Source organism: Aedes aegypti, chromosome 3, assembly GCF_002204515.2.
Source record: "Aedes aegypti strain LVP_AGWG chromosome 3, AaegL5.0 Primary Assembly, whole genome shotgun sequence".
Lineage (NCBI taxonomy): Eukaryota > Metazoa > Arthropoda > Insecta > Diptera > Culicidae > Aedes > Aedes aegypti.
The window spans coordinates 387251961-387271020 of NC_035109.1; the positions used below are offsets into that span (position 1 = coordinate 387251961).

Consider the following 19060-nt stretch of genomic DNA (forward strand, 5'->3'; position numbering starts at 1 on the left):
TTTTTTTTCATTTTGCTAATGCCGACTGAATTTGCGATATTGATTTCTTATGTTAGCAAATGATAAACAACATATCTTCAATTGAATTAGTTAAACCAAATATTGAACTTAAAAACATACACAGCAAAAAAAGTTGTTGAATATTACATCGAAACCGCTGCAACCAAGTCATTCCCTCGATCGTGTTATATTACACATCCCGACGTACTCGCGGCCTATTGGTGTAATAAATGCGACCGATGTAATTTTTTCGATGTAATAGTTTCAACGTACATAATACGATGTACTCGACGCGATGTAATATAAGTACTATGTAATCTAAGCGATTTAAGAGAAAAAAGCAATCACAAATTCTGCTCAAGGGTGATTAAATTGCTTTTTTATCCATTTTGATCTCTTTAATCATATTTATGATTAAAAAACTAGTTTAATCCGCGTAGATTGATTTAATAAATCGATAAAAGCAATTTAATCAACCATTGAAGAGAATTTGATGGTGAAGAGACAAATTATGTTTCAAATAAAAAAACAAAACAGATTCATTTAAATCGTCAACTTTTTTTTATTACAACATGTAGTACATTTTTTAATGTTTTAAACAATTATCCGAGGAACCGCAGTAGACCCTTCCTGAAGGCACTCGAGGATGTGTTTAGATTCCTTCACCAAACAGTAGAATAATTCACAAAGCTCGTTCATACTCGTTTCGTATCGATCTAAAATAAAAGAAAATATTGAATTATCATATAGGTACATATCTAAGATTTTAGAATTCTAGATTAAAAAATCGTTAACCCTCTCTTTCCCATGGTAGCACAGGTGATCCACCGAAGTTCAACGAACGCGGGCTAAACCGAATTGGTACGAGTAGCTCAATAATAATTGAAATAAATTTATACGCTCATTTGTCTTATCAAACATCGAAATAAGTGACCTAAGGATCAAACTATTGAAAAACAATCAACTAACTATTGAAAAACAATCTTTTTTTTTTATTGTGGTTTTGAATAATATAGCTTATTTGGAACAACTTTTGTTCAAGCACTTTTTTTAGAAACGCCATTTTGAATTTTCCCAACTAGGTATTGACGGGACCATTGGGGTGGCAACGAGATAAAAAACATAGGACATACAAAACACCCAACAGACCAATGGAGAGTGTTCCGATTGACGAAAAGCTTCTTCTGACTGGAAAGGAAAGGATGGTTTACTGCGTTACGCTTACAATGCGTGTAAATCACTGCCGTCGTGAGCGCACGGTTATGAGGCCCACAATAGAACACATTTTCCTATGGAAAGCGTGCGGCTGGTGATTGGTTTTTCAGTCCTGTCGCCTAAACGGTAAAAGATACCACTTTGGCGTCTATGGACGAAAATTAGAGCATGGATTGATGAAACAAACAATATTTTTTTCGAAAATTTTTCAGGATACAGACGATAGTTTTTCCGACAATTTCCTTCATAGTGAAAAAATTTCCGGAAAATGTTTTTCTTTTTATATATTTAGATTGCTGAGGAAATTTGCTTTCGATTTCACTAAAAAACTTTTGTTCTACGATGCATAGTTCAGGAGATATGAATTTTTAAAGTTTGATGTATATAGGGAAATCGTGAAAATTAATCTAGAGTTTTCCGGGAAAATAGGCCACTATATTTTTTTTTGAATTTCACTTTTTGTCATATATCCACGAGCTCTACCTCTGGAGAAAATTTCATACAAATCGGAGAACCTCCGGCCCAAATTGTCCGATAATAAAAAATAATTCCCTCACCATAATCACAATTTTTAAATTTATGGAATTTATGACTGATTTGATGAGATTTGAATTTTTTCATGAAAATATCAAGTTAGGGAGATAAACTTTTGTCACGAAACTGAAACAGATAGCATCGAATCAGGGAACAACTAATTTCAAACTCTATTTCCTCTCATAAGATGTTTTGTTGTCCGAATATCAGGAAAAAAATATGATCGCGTGAATTATGGACAACCTCTAATCTACCGCGGATATTACAAAATACAGATATCTGTATATTAGCCTGGGACACGGTAAAATAAAAATTTAGATTCTCGCTCCAGTCCACTTTTTGGATTGCATTTGGGTCCTATAACAACTGTTTGTATGGGCTTAACTATGGGAAAACTTACTTTTGCAAAGAAAAGTCGCCAGAGGTCGCTCATTGTCCTCTGAACAAAGATCTTGATAGGTATTTTTACGATGAACAACATTGTCGAAGACCGCAAAGCAATATGATGCTTGTAAAAAAAGTTATTGAGCATAGACTATTTCGAAATGTTGTCTATTTTTGTCATTTTTGTTGTTAATTTGTTATTCCTTTACGTGATAATCAACGTCGCCTTGCCAATAGGTTTTCATTGAATAACTTTTTTCACAAGTATCGGGTTGTTCCGCGGTCTCCGGCAATGTTCTTCATCGTAAAAATATCTATCAAGATTCATCGTAAAAATACCTATCGAGGTCTATGTTCAGATTTTGTATAAAGGTCAATGGGCGACCTCTGGCGATTTTTCTTTGCAAAAGCAAGTTTCCCCATAGTAAATCCCATACAAACTTTGAACGGTAGGCGCTAAAATCGATCGATCTGAAATTTTTCATAGTTGTTCTTCTTCTTCTTCTAGGCATTAACGTCCTCACTGGGACAGAGCCTGCTTCTCAGCTTAGTGTTCTTATGAGCACTTCGACCAAGTCCGTCCCACTCGGGCTCAGATTGGGTATACCACTTCTAGTAGGGGAAGTGGTGGTAAAATGAACACCCTTCCCGAGTAAAAACAAATTTCAATGAATTCAAGCACGGACGATTTAGAGCATAAATCAGAGTGTTTGGGATGATACGAAGGTCAATTGAAGTGAAAAGATCAACGAAAATTAAGGTTTTAGAAAACCACGTTTGAATATTAGAACCGACGTAACATTTAGCTCGGAGGTCTTGAGGTTGTTCAAGTGAGATGGACATCGTTATGATATGATGTCAAATCTGATTCGTATAGATTACTTTTTGTATGGATTACAATCCTTAACGGATATATATATTCGGTAATGCAATGGAAATTTCCAGAAATATTTTTTTAGCTCTCGTTTTTTGCATGATGTTCATTTAACCACCAACAGTGCACATAGTGCAGGTAAAATGAACATTTGCATCGTTTTTTGAAAGCGATAAAAATATGTGAAAATTTAGCTATGTTAGTCTGCATTCGTGTCGCTGATGTAGATAACATCCCTATTTTTTTATGTTGTGCGATAGCACTATACGAATTCCTCGTTTTTCTATCAGAAACAAGATGATATCCTTAAGGTGTTCATTATACCACCCCTTCCCTTACTGCATTTGGTCCCTCGGTAGTGCAAAAGGTACCCAATTTGACAGATCGCAATACACTTTTCACTGCATTCTAGATTACCTTATGAGCCATAAAATTTTAAGCAAATGCAAGGGACATGGAGATCTTCAATTTGTCTTTGCTTCGACAGTTATTAACTGAGAGCTTTCTTTGCCAAAATTGCCATTTTTACATTCGTAAATCGTGTGGCAGGTACGATGATACGATACTTTATGCCCAGGGAAGTCAAGGGAATTTCCATTACGAAAAGTTCCTGGACCGACCGGTAATCGAAGCCAGACACCTTCTGCATGGCTTTGCTTTGTAGTCGCGGACTTCAGCCACTCTGCTAAGCAAGGCCCCTGCACAGTTGTTATGGGACCCAAATACAATCCAAAAAGTGAACTAGAGCGAGAATCTAAATTTTGTCCCACACTACTGTATATATTGGGCCATATATATAACATTTAGGTACCCCTATAGAACAAAAAAAAAATAGATCATTCCTCTTCCAATTGCTTCTGTAATTACTTGAGAACCTTGGTGAATTTCCCAGAGGAGTATCTCATGAAAGTGTTCCCGAAGTTTTTGTTGTATTTTTTTTTCAAATAATTTGTTTTCGAATTTGTTTGAAAGATTTTTTTTCTGAAATTAAACTACTGCATGTGGTTTTTCTTGGAGCTCTTGAGAAATGCTTTCTAAAATTATTCTAGAAGCTTCATTAAGATTTGTTCTTGGAATTATCAAGAACATTCTGGATCTTTAACCTTCTCACAGTTTTTTAAATCTATCATTTTTTGCCCACAGGCTACATTCAGATTTTTTTCTGGAGCTCGATGTAAAATTTCTTACGTACTTCATCAAATTTTTTTTTTTATTTCTGGAGTTCCTACTAGATTTTCTGATAAATTTGTTCAAAGGTTTATTGTAAATTCCATCTGAAGGTGGCTTATGAAATTGCTCCATATGCTATTTTTGGTGCTTATTAGGAAATCGCTTCTGGATTTATTACTCGAATCCTTCTAACACTCATATATTAATTTCTCCTTGAGTAACTAAGCTTGCTTGATACTACAAAAACTGAAAGTTTTATTTGAGGTTCTTCCAAGACGTCCATACGATTTAATTTTTAAATACTTTCAGATGTTCCTTGAAATTGCGTAGAAATAGATTTTGAAGAGTCCTATTACCATAAAAAAAATAAATTTTATTCAAAAATTTCCGTTTAAAATTTACATTTGAATTACCATAGAATTTTTGTTTTACCTTTTTTTTTTCATAAGGAATGTGAAATTCTTTGAATAGGTTTTACATACAATACTCTAGTTTTTCTTCCAATTTCTTCCAGGAGCAACTTCTAGAATTTGTCCATGTCTTGTCCGAAAATTTTCTAAATAATTCTTAAGGTCTTACTTATGAATTTCCTTTTAATTTTCCAATACCTTATAAAATTGCTTATTTTTTTTTATAAAATCGTAAGAAGCTCTTGTATAAATACTGCGAGAATGCATTCTAGAATTGTAATTGGAATTTCAGGAGATCTTCATAGACGAAAGTCTGAAAAGAAATTGTTAGTGTCTAAGTGACTAAGTGTCTTAAAAACAATGAAATAGAGATGATCCATCCAAAACGGTCAAAACGAGACCACACAGGAACCAAATAAACAAGCAGTAACAAAAAAAAAAAAGATATGAAAGTTTTTATAAATATTTCTCAGTTAATCTGACCAGACGTTTCTCACGCTAAAATATATCGTAATACTTATTGTAATGCCAAGAGGAATTCATAAAAAAACTGATGGAAATAACTCTTAACATTACAATAAGTATTACAATACGTTTTTGCATGATTGTCTCAGAAAAAATATAGAAATTAACTCAGATAATTGCCCTAAGATTCTCTCAGATATTACTTCGAAGATTTCTTAAGAAGCACATTTAGTGTTTTTTACAGAATTTCTAAGAATATCATTAGATATTACTCCAGAGATTCCTTTAACATTTCCTTTAACAATTAATAAAGGAATTATTCCGGGAATGTCTGTAATATTTCTGAAGGAAATCCTAAAGTAATTTCTGTTAAACCTTCTGTAAAAAGTCATAACGAAACCCGTCCACATTCTGAGTTTGGCTGTTATGTTGTTACAATTCATAGTGTGGTAAAAGGACTTTATTTCTTTTACGAAGTTTCCACAACAAAATTGTAATTTTGATTATGGCTGTCGAATGTACGCTTAGCGGTTTTAACTCTAAATAGACCAAAAATCAAAAGTTATTCTCACGCAATTATGAGCAGCAGAGCAGTTTGTTGAAAAATAACTAGATCTAAATCTAAATCTAAAGAGGAATATCTGGAGAGTTCCTTTAGGCCCTTGAGGAATTCTTCGGAAGGCTTCCCGGAATTTCTGGAAAAATCCCTGACAGAAAATCAGGACAATGCCTGGAAAAAATGTTTGAGTAATCTTTCAAAAAGTATCTGGAGGAAATTCTGATGGAATCCTCACAGGAATCTCTATACCAGGAATTTATTCATTAATTGTTCCAGGAATTCATCTAAGAACTTCTCCAGAAGCTCATTTCTCTAGAAGTTCATTCAAGGATTCTTCAAGGGATTACTCCAGATCTCCATGAGTTTCTCGAAGGGTTCCTCCAGGAGTTCATCCAGAGATTTTAACAGAAGCTCATCCTGGGATTTCTTCAGGAGTTCTTTAAGAATTCTTTGAAAGATTCCTCCAGGTGTTTTATCGCGAATTCTTCCAGGGATTCCTTCAGAAGCTCCTCAATGTCTTCCTCCTGATTTTCAAAGGTGTCTGTAGAGATTAATTTAAGGATTCATCCAGAAGTTTTTTTTTTCAGGAATTTCTCCAAAATTTCCTCCCGGAGATCTTCCAGCAATTCTTTTTGGAGTTTATCCATCATCCTGCAGGAGTGCATTCAAAGATTTCTCCAGGGATTCCTTAAAGAGATTCTACGGAGACTCCTCCAGCGATTCTTCAAGAGGTTCTTCAGCGAATTCCTTCAAAAGGGATCCAAAAGGAGTTAGTTGAAGGGATCCAACAGAAGTTTATTGAGAGATTCCTCCATGGGTTCCTTTTAGAAAGAGAATCGAAAAAGTAGACTTGAGTATTGTACCTTTCAATTTCGCTCCTAATTGCTTATATTTTGACAGATACACGTATTTCGACTACCACTTGTAGACTTATTCAGTGTCAGGTATTCGCACCCATGTCCAAGATTCTGCTTAGATGGTTCCAATACGTAAAAGAGGATTCCAGATTCAAGATTTTTTTTTCAGCGATTGCATAGAGATCATAGAGATCCTCCAGGAGTTTTTTTTTTCAGGGAATCCTTCAGGGACTCTTCAGAAATTCCTCCAAGAGTTCCTTCAGACATCCTGCAGGAATTCTTAGGGGGATATTTCTAGCTAAGAGTTCTACCAAGTATTCATTCAAACGTTTTTCAGAGATTTCTCGAGATCTCTAGGAGTTCCTTCAGGAGTATTTTTCTGATACTTCTCCTGGTGTTCTTCCTGAGATTTCTGTTGGCGTTCCTCTAGGGATTTCACCAAGCGCTTTTCAAAGGATTCAAGCGAGTTTTCAGGAATCACTTCAGGAGTTCCTTTAGAGGTTCCATCAGGAGTTTCTTTGAAAATTTCTCCAGGACACGGGGAGTTCCTCCAGAAGTATCTACATGGATTCCTCCATGATTTCTTTCAGGAATTCTTCCAGGAGTTAATCCAGAAGTTCTTTATGAGTTATTTTCGGCGACTCCTCCAGGACTCAAGGAGTTTTTCCAAAGATTCCTTTAGAAGTTTCATCTACGATTCAACCATGAGTTTCTCCAGGGATTCCCTCAGAAAGGATTCATCCAGGACTCCAGGAGTTTTTTCAGTGATTCCTCCTAAGGTTCCTCCGAGGATTCTACCAGAAGTTCTCTCCGGGGTTTTTTCAAGATCTCGTCTATGGACCAAGAGTTTCTCACGGGATTTTTAGGAGTTCCTTCAGGCATCCAAGAGTTACTTCAGGGATTCCTCTTAAAATTTTTAGAGGGTATTTAACAGAATTGCATATACCGGATACTCCCGTTGGTTTGACCACATTCAATCTTAATTTAAATTAAAGTGAAATGGAACGATGTGGAACAAAACGCTGAATCAAAACAAAACAGCAAAAGAGGTAACCAGATGTACACGCTGTGAACTAGACTATTGAAATGCATACATTTTGGCTTATGCAAGGTGGAACGGTTATTGCAATACGAACGCTTTACAGTGAGGATTCGCTCGATGGTGGTCCGCTACATGGAATGACTTGATGGTTGGATGTTCGCTGGTTGGAAAAAAATCCAACTAAAAAGCACTTGAATGTCAAAAAGTCTGGAGCATTTTCACCAGCTGTCATTCCAATTAACGGGTCGGATTCGCTGTATGTATCGTTTTAGCTAGTGATCCTTTATAAGAGAGATACGCGGAAGCTGACATTTCTGTCAAAGTGTGAGCCAATCGAGCAGCGAGAGCTGTCAAAGCGTGAGCCAAACGAACATGCGTTATGTTTGTTTTGAACTTTTCTTGAGGAGTAATGTAATCCGCTTGAAATTATTTCGGTGAAAGTTGTTTTGCATAGAGCAAAAAATATGAAATATTTACCTTTTTTGAATGTTTGTCAATGCGATATTTAGTTAGTATTTTTTTCTGCTGTTGCTTAGTTTGGAAATGTAGCTCAAAGATCTATAACGAAACAAAATACACTTTTTAGCAATGAGAAAGTCATGTCCGTGTTATAATATTATTCTCGACGCTGAGCAAACTCAGCACTGCTGGTCTGTTGCCAAATCATTCCATTTTTCTTCCGCTAATCTCTAATATAAAGGATCACTAGTTTTAGCATCAACTCACATCAAGGCGTCGATAGGCGCGTGGTTTACGCACGGTCCTAACGATCGCAAGGTCCTTGGTTCGATTCCAGGTTGACATAAGGCAAAGCTATGAACTTCAACCCGATTTATTGTGGCGAAGTGGTTCCTATGTATTTCGATCAGGTCCGTCACACTCGGGCTCAGATTGGGTACCACTTCTAGTACTGCATTTGGTCCCCCGGTAGTGCAAAAGGTACAGTTTGACAGATCGCAGTCCACTTTGAACGGCATTCTAGATTACCTTATAAAGCCTGGTATCCACATCCTAAGTAGAGCGGTCAAGTACAATTTGTTGCTAATTACCAAAGTAATTTTGACAGCTGATTCCGAATAAGCAAAGTGTCACTTTTACTTGCGGAATAATTGAGCGGCACATTTTTCCGTACGGAATAGTAACAGCTCCATTTGATTTGTACGGCAGGCGTTACCAATGTTACGAAATCAGCTCTATAGAGTATACTTGTCAACTGGGTACAGCTCAAGTAATTTGGACAGCTGAAGTATTTCTTGGCCATTACTTGTCCTATCCTTTTGCACAGTACTTACGAAGTGGATACTACCCATAAGCCATAAATTTTTGAGCAACTGCAAGGGACATGGGGGTCTTTAATTTGTCTTTGTTTCGATAGTCCATTTGCCTGAGTGTACGATTTTCTGTTGTTCATATGGTAACTAGAAGTTTAAATCAAAAATGAACTCTGATGGTTTGCATGAGGCACCGTTCAAATTAGCGGGGTTACACGGTATATTTGTATAAATTTCTTTAGGGAATACGCCAGGATTTTGCTCAAAGGATTCCTTTAGAAGTTCCTGCAGTTTCCTCCATGAATTCTTTCAGAATTTTGGAAGTTTCACAAGGGATTCCTCCAGGGGTTCTTCCATGAGCTTTTTTTTTCAAGGATTCCTCTAGAAATTTCTTCTGTGCTTACTATGTTCTCTAATGGCTTCTCCAGAAACTTTTGAAAAAAAAACTGAAAAAAAAAATCGTAGGAACCTCTGAGAAAACTGAGATTTATTAAAGTTATACCTCTATCTATTGGTGCACTGCTCCTTTAGTTGTGGTAATTTCTTAATTCGTGTTTCAATAGTTGCGGTAATCGATGTTTACTTATGGGATCTTTCATTATATGAATATTTTACCGCAACTATTCTAGTTCCAAGGGTACTAGAAAGAAAACCTAAAGCAATTTAGGAAGTATTTAGTCAATTTAGAAGGAATTCCAACGTTATTTTCTACTTTTTCAGGATATAAGAAGCAGATATATTGTTAGACAATGCCAGTTCTGCGGCTAATTAAATGAAAAAAACACAAACGGCACTCCCGCAGCCATAGGAATGGCTATCTAGTGACTAAAAAGTGTCTTCGAAACTGAAAACATTAGTATTAAAATATGCCTTAAACGCAAATACGTTCGTCAAAGCAATGAACAGGAACCACCCGAATAAAAACGTACCATTCAGTGACTGGAATAAACCATTAATGTACAATATATTGTCGCACACCAACCAAATCGGAACGCGCGTGTGGGACACGCGACGTGTGACTCGTTCCCGGCATAACTGTCATAATGACATGTGTGGCGCTGCATTTTACGATGTTTATGAACACAGCGCACTATTCAAATATTAGTCGCGACGCTTGGAGATTGAGAAAAAAAATATGTAAAAAAAATGTTTGTCCTTATTTCTGTCGGATCCATAATAATGTATTGGATACAATACAGCGTATTGTAATTGAATGTCGAAGCAACATTATTCTTGTTTTAATATACAATACAAAAACAATATAATATATTGTAACAGAACGCTATATTGTTTTTTATTGTTTGTACCTTACAATTTGGTTAAATTCCTATTTTCACGTAAAACAACTGTTGCTTTTTTCTATGTAGCTTGGCTGAAAGAAGTAAACAAAACAAGTTCAGAAAGCTAGAAATGTTGGGTGAAAAATATTCAAAAAGTAAAAATAAGTAGTTTTGTAAAAGTCACTTGACATTAGCTATGACGACGAATGCAACCATGATAAATATCTTTATTTCTATAAGAGTTAATATTCTTTTGTACTGTTGGCACGAATATCCGGTAAGTTGGGGAATCCATACAAAATACAGATTCTATACTTTCCATCTCTTTGCAATTGAAATGCAGTTCGTTGAATTGTTTTTGTATTGTACAACAATACACGAATTGCTATGGAACATAATACATGAACAATGTATCGTATTGTATTTTCAAAATGTATGTATGAAAAAATATCTATATTTGTATCGTTACGATACTTAACAACCCATACATTATATTGGAAAAATCTCACCATACAGAGAACTGTTCAAAACAATGTATTGTACTGTAATTGTATTGTTATTTTTCAAAATACTGTATTGTATTTCCAAGGTTTTGAATGGTACTGTCACAATACGGTATATTGTTTTTGTATTGTATTTTTTATACGGGCAATTATATAATCATATTCTGTATTGTAATCTGAAATGTGTTTTAAAAGTTATAATCCGGACGAACTCCGAAATTGAAGTGTTTGTTACGAATTAAAATTATTCCAATATGTTTCATATGTTATGTCTTTTGGTATTTCAGGATTTAATGCTGGAGGAGTTAAAATGTAAACTTTCAACAAAAACTATTGAAGATTTTTTGGCGAATATCTAGGATAATTTGAAAATCTATTTCCGATCTTTTGAGTGGAATGGACGAAACTTTAAACTAAAAAAGAAAATTAGATGAACCAGCCTAGAGCTGAAGGTCTCAATAATAAAGAAAGAAAAAAAAATAAAAAAAGAAAATCTATAAGGAATTCTTATTAAAATTACTGAGCGAATTTTTTTAATAAGTTTCAGTGGAGTTCCTTGAATCATATATGTTTGAAACTCCAAAGGCTACTACGCACAAAAGGCGGAATTACAAAAGGCAGAACCACGAGTGGCGGATATACATAAGGCTAATTTAAATTAGGCGGACTTGTTGTACCAGCTGAGCAAACGACCAGCCGTTTCAAAAAGTCCGCCTTATTTAAATTAGCCTTATATGATTTTGTTGATTGCTTCTAGGAAATAATTTGGTACTGTTTGTCATATCACTCAAATAATCGCAATCTATAACATCCTCTCTTTTGATTCTATGATATTAGCTCGAATCAGTCTTGGGAACTGTGACCACAATTCACCACAGTTCATCGATTCTGCCATTCCACCAAAACACAAAGCAGCAGCAGCATCAATACCATCAGGCGTTGCGCTGCCAACGGTTCACACACTGCTTGACTGTTTTTGTCTCTCCACTATGACCATTTTCGGACAGCCATTCCAAGCTGAATGATTGAAAAAAGTGTTAAATCATTCAATCGCTAATATTTTGCTTGTGTTTTCAACTAATTGAAATCTATTACCTCTAACAGAAAGATCACAATCATTCCGTTACGATACATATAAACACGTTCAATTTCATACTGCCTTTATCGAGCAAAAATGCAAAACCCCGAAAACCGCAAAAATCGTGTCACCACTGTGCTCGAGTCATTTCGCGTTCGGGGTTGAAAAACGTTAGGAAGAAGAAGATTACATTTTTGAAGAGCCGTGACATTTTTTTGTTTTGATCCGTCATGGTTTGCTTTGGATTTTGATGGTCGTGTAGAAAGATGTAAATGTAGAGGCGGTAAATGTTTGCTCCAGTACTTTTCTCATCCCTGGCTCGAATGACACAAAATCTTGAGTTCCACCAAAGACGAAATAAAGACTTCCATATCCCTTGCAATTGCCCACAATTTTAGGGCTCATAAGGTAATAGAGCAAAATCTAGAATGCCATGAAAAGTGTACTGCGATCTGTCAAACTTGGGTACCTTTTGCAGTACCAAGGGATCAAATGTAGTACCGTCAAGCTACCATTCACCGTGCATTTAAAATAAATCTGTACTTCAAAAATATATATATTTTTTCCAAATTATTAGAAGCGATTTAGAATGCCACTACGAAGCGTGCAATTATACCATAATTCAGGGAAAAATCTAAAATCAGTGATACATAACAAAAAAATACTCAAAATTTTTGTTTACAAATATCATGTTAAGGTCGCCTCGTACCGTTCTATGTCACCATTCACCGTGCACGCTGGTGCACCATTTACCGTGCGTATAGTTTTCGTCATGATTTAATTTTGTGTCTTGAAGAAACGTTGTTGGTGGAGCAAATATGTTGCTAGCAGTGTGCGCACTCATTTTTAAGGGTATTCAAATATTATTTTACAACGAAAACTATAGAAAGTTGAAAAAATGGCTAAATTATTTTTCCATCAAAATCGTTATAGGAAGATTGACTGTATTGTCCAAACCTTTTCATATTCGTTCTAAAACTAAATATGAAGTAATTAAATCACGACATAACAATAAATCCAATATTACCCAATCATTTCAAACCTTTTGCACTAATGCACGGTAATTGGAACCATATATAATGAAAAGGGTCCATTCACCGTGCATTTGTGTTTCGACTCAAACACAATAGAAAAATCTTATTTGCATAAAATCTCATGGTTCATACGATGAAATACATATTACTAAAGATATCTACAGCGAAAACTTGTTAAAATTATGAAAAATTTTAAACTCTAACGTTAAAATGAAAAATGTTAATTTGTGCCGTTTCTACTAAGAGTATTAAAAAATCCCATTATTATACAGAATTTACATGATTTTGACTACATAAACTAGGTTTTTCAAAATGCTTTGTGACAAGAACTACTCCATTTCATCAGTTTTATCTTATTTTGCTGACAAAAAAATAATTTGAGAAAATTGTATGAATATTCTGTTGAAATTTGTATATGTGCACGGTGACTGGTGACTTAACGGTACTAGAAGTGGTACCCAATCTGAACGCGAGTGTGATGGACCTGGTTCCACTATCGTAGCAGCAATATAACGCGAAAAAGGCATATGTTTCTAAGAAAGTACAATTCCAGTTAACATTTTAGTGGCTCGTGGCGTCAAACATGTTCAAGGTGGTAAGTCCCGGACGAATAGCCGATGATTCAAAGAAGGAAAAATCACTGACAATATATTTATTAAATAAACTGTTCCTAAGAATTACTGAGTATCATCTTCAGATGTCTGTAGGCATCCATCCTGGGGCCTTCCTTAGCCAAGTGGTTAGAGTCCTCGGCTACAAAGCAAAGCCATGCTGCAGGTGTCTGGGTTCGATTCCCGGTCGGTCCAGGATCTTTTCATAATGGAAAATTTCATTGACTTCCCAGGGCATAGAGTATCACCGTACTTGCCAAACGATATACGAATGCGAAAATGGCAACACTTAGCTGAGGAGCAGGCTCTGTCCTAGTGAGGACGTAATGCCAAGATTATTCTAATTTGCTAAAACTAAATTAAGCTGTTTCAACATTTTGTTAACAACATATTATATATCATTTGCTGAAATGCTACGACGGATTAAATGTTATATGTTGTTAACAAAATGGTAATAATAGCTTAATTTAGTTGAGCCAAATTAGGATGATAATGTTACTAATAAAGAAACTAAAAATTCAAACACTTTTAAAATTACTTTCAGAATGACCCCAAATAGCTTTCCCTTTACCAATTTACCACGTAATTACCAAAAAAAAAAACATAATATTTATTAGTAGGAGGTTCCAAATGAAATATTGAGAAAAATTGTCAATACTCTAAATAAATCATCAATAATCCCGAGATGGTGAGCAATCTCTCAGAAAAGGAAACCCACCCAGTTTTTTCAATAGTAATTCAAAATATAGAGGAACTGTCAGAAGAAATTTTGTAGTTTAATATAGAATTTGATACTCACTTAAATACTTGTTATTTTAATTTGAACATTGGCTTTATACATTACATACGTAAGAGAAATTTTCTCGATTCCCAGGGCATAGAGTATCTTCGTACCTGCCATACGATATACACATGCAAAAATGGTCAATCGGCAAAGAAAGCTCTCAGTTAATAACTGTGGAAGTGCTCATAAGAAAACTAATCTGAGAAGCAGGCTTTGTACCAGTTGGGACGTAACGCCAGAAAGAAGAAGAAGTATCATGACTCCGAAACCCGGAATCGAACCTACGACCCTCAGCATTTATTTTAAACGGGAGAAGTCTACAACTAGACCCCTGAGAAGATATCTCAGAGAGTGTGTCAGCCCTGGCTCTGGAAGCACAGACATTACCCTTGTATCCCCGGAACCACCATACGGTATTTCTTCGGGAAAGGCCAGTGTATATAGCACTTAAAACATGTAGCAGAAGTAGCCTAGGCAAACTGCTTCTCCTAGCCGACTTAAACAAAGTTACAAGGAACAAGCCTCGGTAAGGTTAATCCTCTGCAGACCACTCTTGGTGGGCGCACCAATGCATTTGTAGTATGTGAGCCGAAGTTACTGCATCATTCGGCATTCACACACATTATCTGGATTATGTCCGGGGAAGTTTCCCCTCCGCACATAGCGAGTATGCGATCTCTCACAGTTAATAACTGTGGAAGTACTCATTGAACACCTAGCTAAAGAGCTGGCTCTCTGTCCATCGGAACGTAATTCCAGAATAAAAGTAAAAGTTGCGGAAAGGTTGATATAACTACATACCCGTTTCACTGTAGGCGCTAGCTAGGTCCGTTCTGGAATTCATTCGAGCCACACTGGTGTGTTCTTACTCTTTTGGCCACATGATGGTAACCTGCCGTCCGCCGTGTACTTTACGGGGTACGAACCTCACACCGGGTGGATTCCGGTGGATTGTTCCTTCCGGGACCTTTTGAAAGTAGGAAAAATAAAAGCTGTTTTATACCTACTTATTTACCATATTAGCGCCGTTACCGATACAAACCACAGTTATTTCACTCATAAACAATGTAAGCACTGTTTGTTGGGACATCTTTAAGATTTTTCACGAATTTTTAACATAAAATTGAAGAATCGACTGCTCCGCAACAAAACAAAAATGGCTCCCTCTACTCCGTCCACTCCGTCAAACATCATGCGGACAGTGTTGCGAGACTTATTATTGCAAAGAGGTTGAATGTAAAATGGCATCGATTTTGTGTAATATCGCTAGGCCATGTTGGAATGGATTGGTTGCAGCTGTTTATGTGTAATATTGTGTGTGTTTCACCTGTAAATATTACACGAGTGCAACGTATTCCAAAATCGTGATGTCGTTTCAGTGTAATTTTAGAGCGATGTGATATCACATCTAAGTTGATGTTATTATCCATCTAAAATTCGCGTTTACATAGATTTTTCATTACGTCAGCATTATTACATCGAGTGAAATTACATTATTTTTTGCTGTGTAAAAAATAGAATAAAATGAAAACTGTTCACCAAGAAGTATGGAAATAACAAAAAAGAACTATGTTTTTAAGGTTTCACTTTTTCATGTGCATATATTTATTTTTTTAAACTTTTTTTTTCATATGAACCGTTGATGAAATTACTCAGTTATTGAGTTTTCTAAAAGTTTACCAGGTATTAATTAAAAACTTTGTGTTACTGATATCTGAAATATCTCAGCAAATATTAAGAATAATGATACCTAATTTTCATGGTGAAAACTTTTTAGATTCCAAATGATCGCTAAAAACTTGGTCCCTGGGAAAAATAGCTGTTAATTTTTTGAAAAATAATCGAGAAAGCTTGACAACAACGCTTTTTTAGATTGTCCATTCTAGGGTGTCAATAAACATCACACTTTAAGGAAGATCAATACTTTTTCAATATATTGTATTTATGTCCATCAGATTTATTCCTATTGGTATGTGATATGAAACTTAGAAAGAAAAAGAATATTATACTTTGTTTCTAATGCGAATCGATTTCAGTTCTTTTACCCAATGTCCCCCTTCCATGAGGCAAGTATGGATCAGTTTTCATCCATTGGTAAATCAATGAAAAATTAACTAAATTCAAATATTTTTCGACATGTTACAAATGGATTACACATGAACGTATATATTTTTAAGAATATTCAAAGCCAACTTGCGCGGCCTGTCGGACAATCAACTTGAACATATTACATTTTTACCCTCAGCGACGGTACCTATTTGTTGTCGAGAAAACTCCCTAAGTGAATATTGAGTGTCTTCGTTCAAAACACCTCCTATATATTTACAAAAACGCGCAAACCTTCCATCAGCAAACCTTCGGAAGAATTATGTGATTCCGTTGCCTCTTTTACATACTTAACCGTGTCATGCAAACATCATTCTGGACTTAAAAAGAATATTTTTTTTTAAACACTTTATTCAAAGTTTTCATTGAACACCATATTTTAAAGTTCTTGGCCGGCAGTGTGTCATCCAAGCGACCAACAATTCAAAACGACACTTTTGTTTCACTTGTTTTATGGAATACAAAAAATACATACATTTGACTAAAAATAAACATAAAAAACATATTTTGTTTTTTTCAGAACATGTTTGAAAAAAGTATGTATTACAATAGTATATGTGACATATATATGACATATTGAGACTGGCGAGAGAAAAAAAAAACTTGGTAAACATAAGTGTTAGTCCACGTTGATCGTTCGATGTCAAAAGTCGGAATTTGTGAAAATGTTTTTCTACGTGGTACAAACTCGTAAATCGAAAAAATCTAAGCCTTGTTTGACCGTGGTCCCATCAAATTGGGTGAAAGATGGTGGTGTGTATTGGCCACCCAATAATTTGATTACGCTGGCCAAAAATGAAGATTCGCTGCCTGACGTTCAGAACTGGAAAAAGCAAAAATGCAAGGTTGTTGCTGAAGCGGCCACTTTTGATCAAGCGGAGAGCAGCCTACAAAAATTGGAAATGCTCACGGATTCCGAAGATGCTGTGGAGCTACTGATGGGAACGCGCTCACATCCAGCAAAAAGGAAGCCAAAATTCACTTCGAAGTTGTACACTTTGGCTCCACCGGTATCCAAAAAGTCGTCTAAGGTACCGTTCAATATAAATACCAATTTAGCATAAGTAATAACCTTATCTTTTTTTCCACAGATGTCTGAACGCAATGGATCAACATTTGTAATCGAAAAGGAACAGTGTCCCACAGTTGCATCAAGTTCCGATCAGTTTCAAAAAGCATTCGGAGCTTTTTGTGAAACAAATGATTTGCTGGCTCATTCTGCTGATCACGCCATGGAATTCGAAAACCACCTAGCCACATTGAAGGCAGCGCCAGTTTCTTCGGTACACCGAAGTGAAGCGTCCATAACTGCCCCCCTAGGGGTAGCCCCGACCCGTTTCGTCCATCCTCCAAAATTAGTCGCAAATCGATGCGAAAATAAAAAGGTCGCTACTGCATCTGCTACATCACCTCTCATGGAAATCAATCGGGATTCACAAGTGTGGTCCAGTACGGTTGCTTCTGACGTTCAGCATCACAAACCAGCTCGCGAGGTCTCTGCACAAGACATTATTGTGAAGGATCCATCTGGCCAAATGATTTGCAGTGCAGAATTACCAGTAGAATCCAACCAGGTAATATACATTCCGAATACCAACGGGGTATGCCTGTTAATTTTAATAATTGACTATTTTGAAATAGCACGTCAAATATATCAACTAATATCTATTGTTTTATTTTATTTTTTTTATTCAGGCAAAACGACAAATGTTTACTATGATGTCAGCATCCGATGCACTAGGTTCGCAGTATTTGCAGCTGGATCGAAGTTTCCATGCAGAATACCCATCCAAGCGAGAACATGCAATCAAACGAACCTTCGATAACTGATTCATGTTCTGTAGCTCTCCCGGAAAAACCCGTACAGACTACATCAACTGAATCTCAAGTTATGAATGTGGCTAGCGCTCCTGCTGATTACAATGAGGTCTCGAAGAAGCTTGATTTGGTACTCAACCGTTTAGACAGAATGGAACACGCAGTGGAGAAAATCATGAGTTTTATCGCCGACACGCAGCGATTCATGAGCATGAAGTCCATTGATCATGAGTCAGCACGGTATGAAAACACGAGGAAAAGGAAAATGAATGAGGATTTTTCCGAAATTGAGGCACTTTTTCCTGTTCCTGGAGAACAAGAACTGTTGATGTTGGAAAACAGTTTGAAAACTCAAGCCGTGAATGATAAGTTTTTTGATTACTTTGAGTTTTCGTACCAGCTGAATGGGAAACGGAATAGCGGATCGTTTTTCAAATTGTTGATTCGTAGGATTTTAGTTCCTACTCTCCTTGCTCCGTTTTCATGGAAAGGTCAATCCAGAAATGTACAGGGAACAGAAAGACCTGAAAATCGATCTTTTAAAGATACATTTCCGACATTTGTGAACTTCGTCCATCGCGTAGTTCGTGCTGCTGACTATGAATTTACCCAGGAACAATGCCACAACGCATTCGGTTTATATTTGCGTAATAAACACACGGAAATCAGCCGATACACCGGCGAAGGGTATCAACGAGAAGCACACACACGGCGACGAAAAAAGGTAGACGACACAACATCCAATGAGTTGACTGCAGCTGTTCCAAACGTTCCATCGGAACAATCAATCGCATCGGAAAATTCGTCGTCTGCAAGCACCACTTCAACTTGCTCTGCCTCAGATGAAGAAACCATCTCGAATCAGCTATAATGGAATACGTGCTGGTCGGTTCGTTGTTAAATCGAAAATGTTGAGAAAATGAACATTTTTTCTTTTAATTTCATGAATAAAATGCTTTAAAAACGCACTTGTCTCTGTTTTACATTTAATTGATGCAAAATGCAATAACCATCTTAATAGCTGTAGTAGATTAGATCGAGACTAAAATGTGAATAAGACGGAAA

At 36.1% G+C, this 19060-nt stretch overlaps 1 protein-coding gene and 1 long non-coding RNA gene across 2 annotated transcripts in view; both read right to left on the bottom strand.

Moving 5' to 3' along the window:
- The window catches only part of LOC110679354 (roundabout homolog 1-like), a 491376-nt gene that overhangs the window by 313753 nt on the left and 158563 nt on the right, over positions 1 to 19060 (bottom strand). The gene's annotated exons all lie outside the window — the stretch shown is intronic.
- Positions 539 to 15282, bottom strand: LOC5563678. The gene is made up of 3 exons (XR_002502420.1): positions 15114 to 15282; positions 14873 to 15038; positions 539 to 716 (listed from the first exon to the last, which is right to left on the bottom strand). It is a non-coding gene; the product is annotated as an uncharacterized LOC5563678 (long non-coding RNA).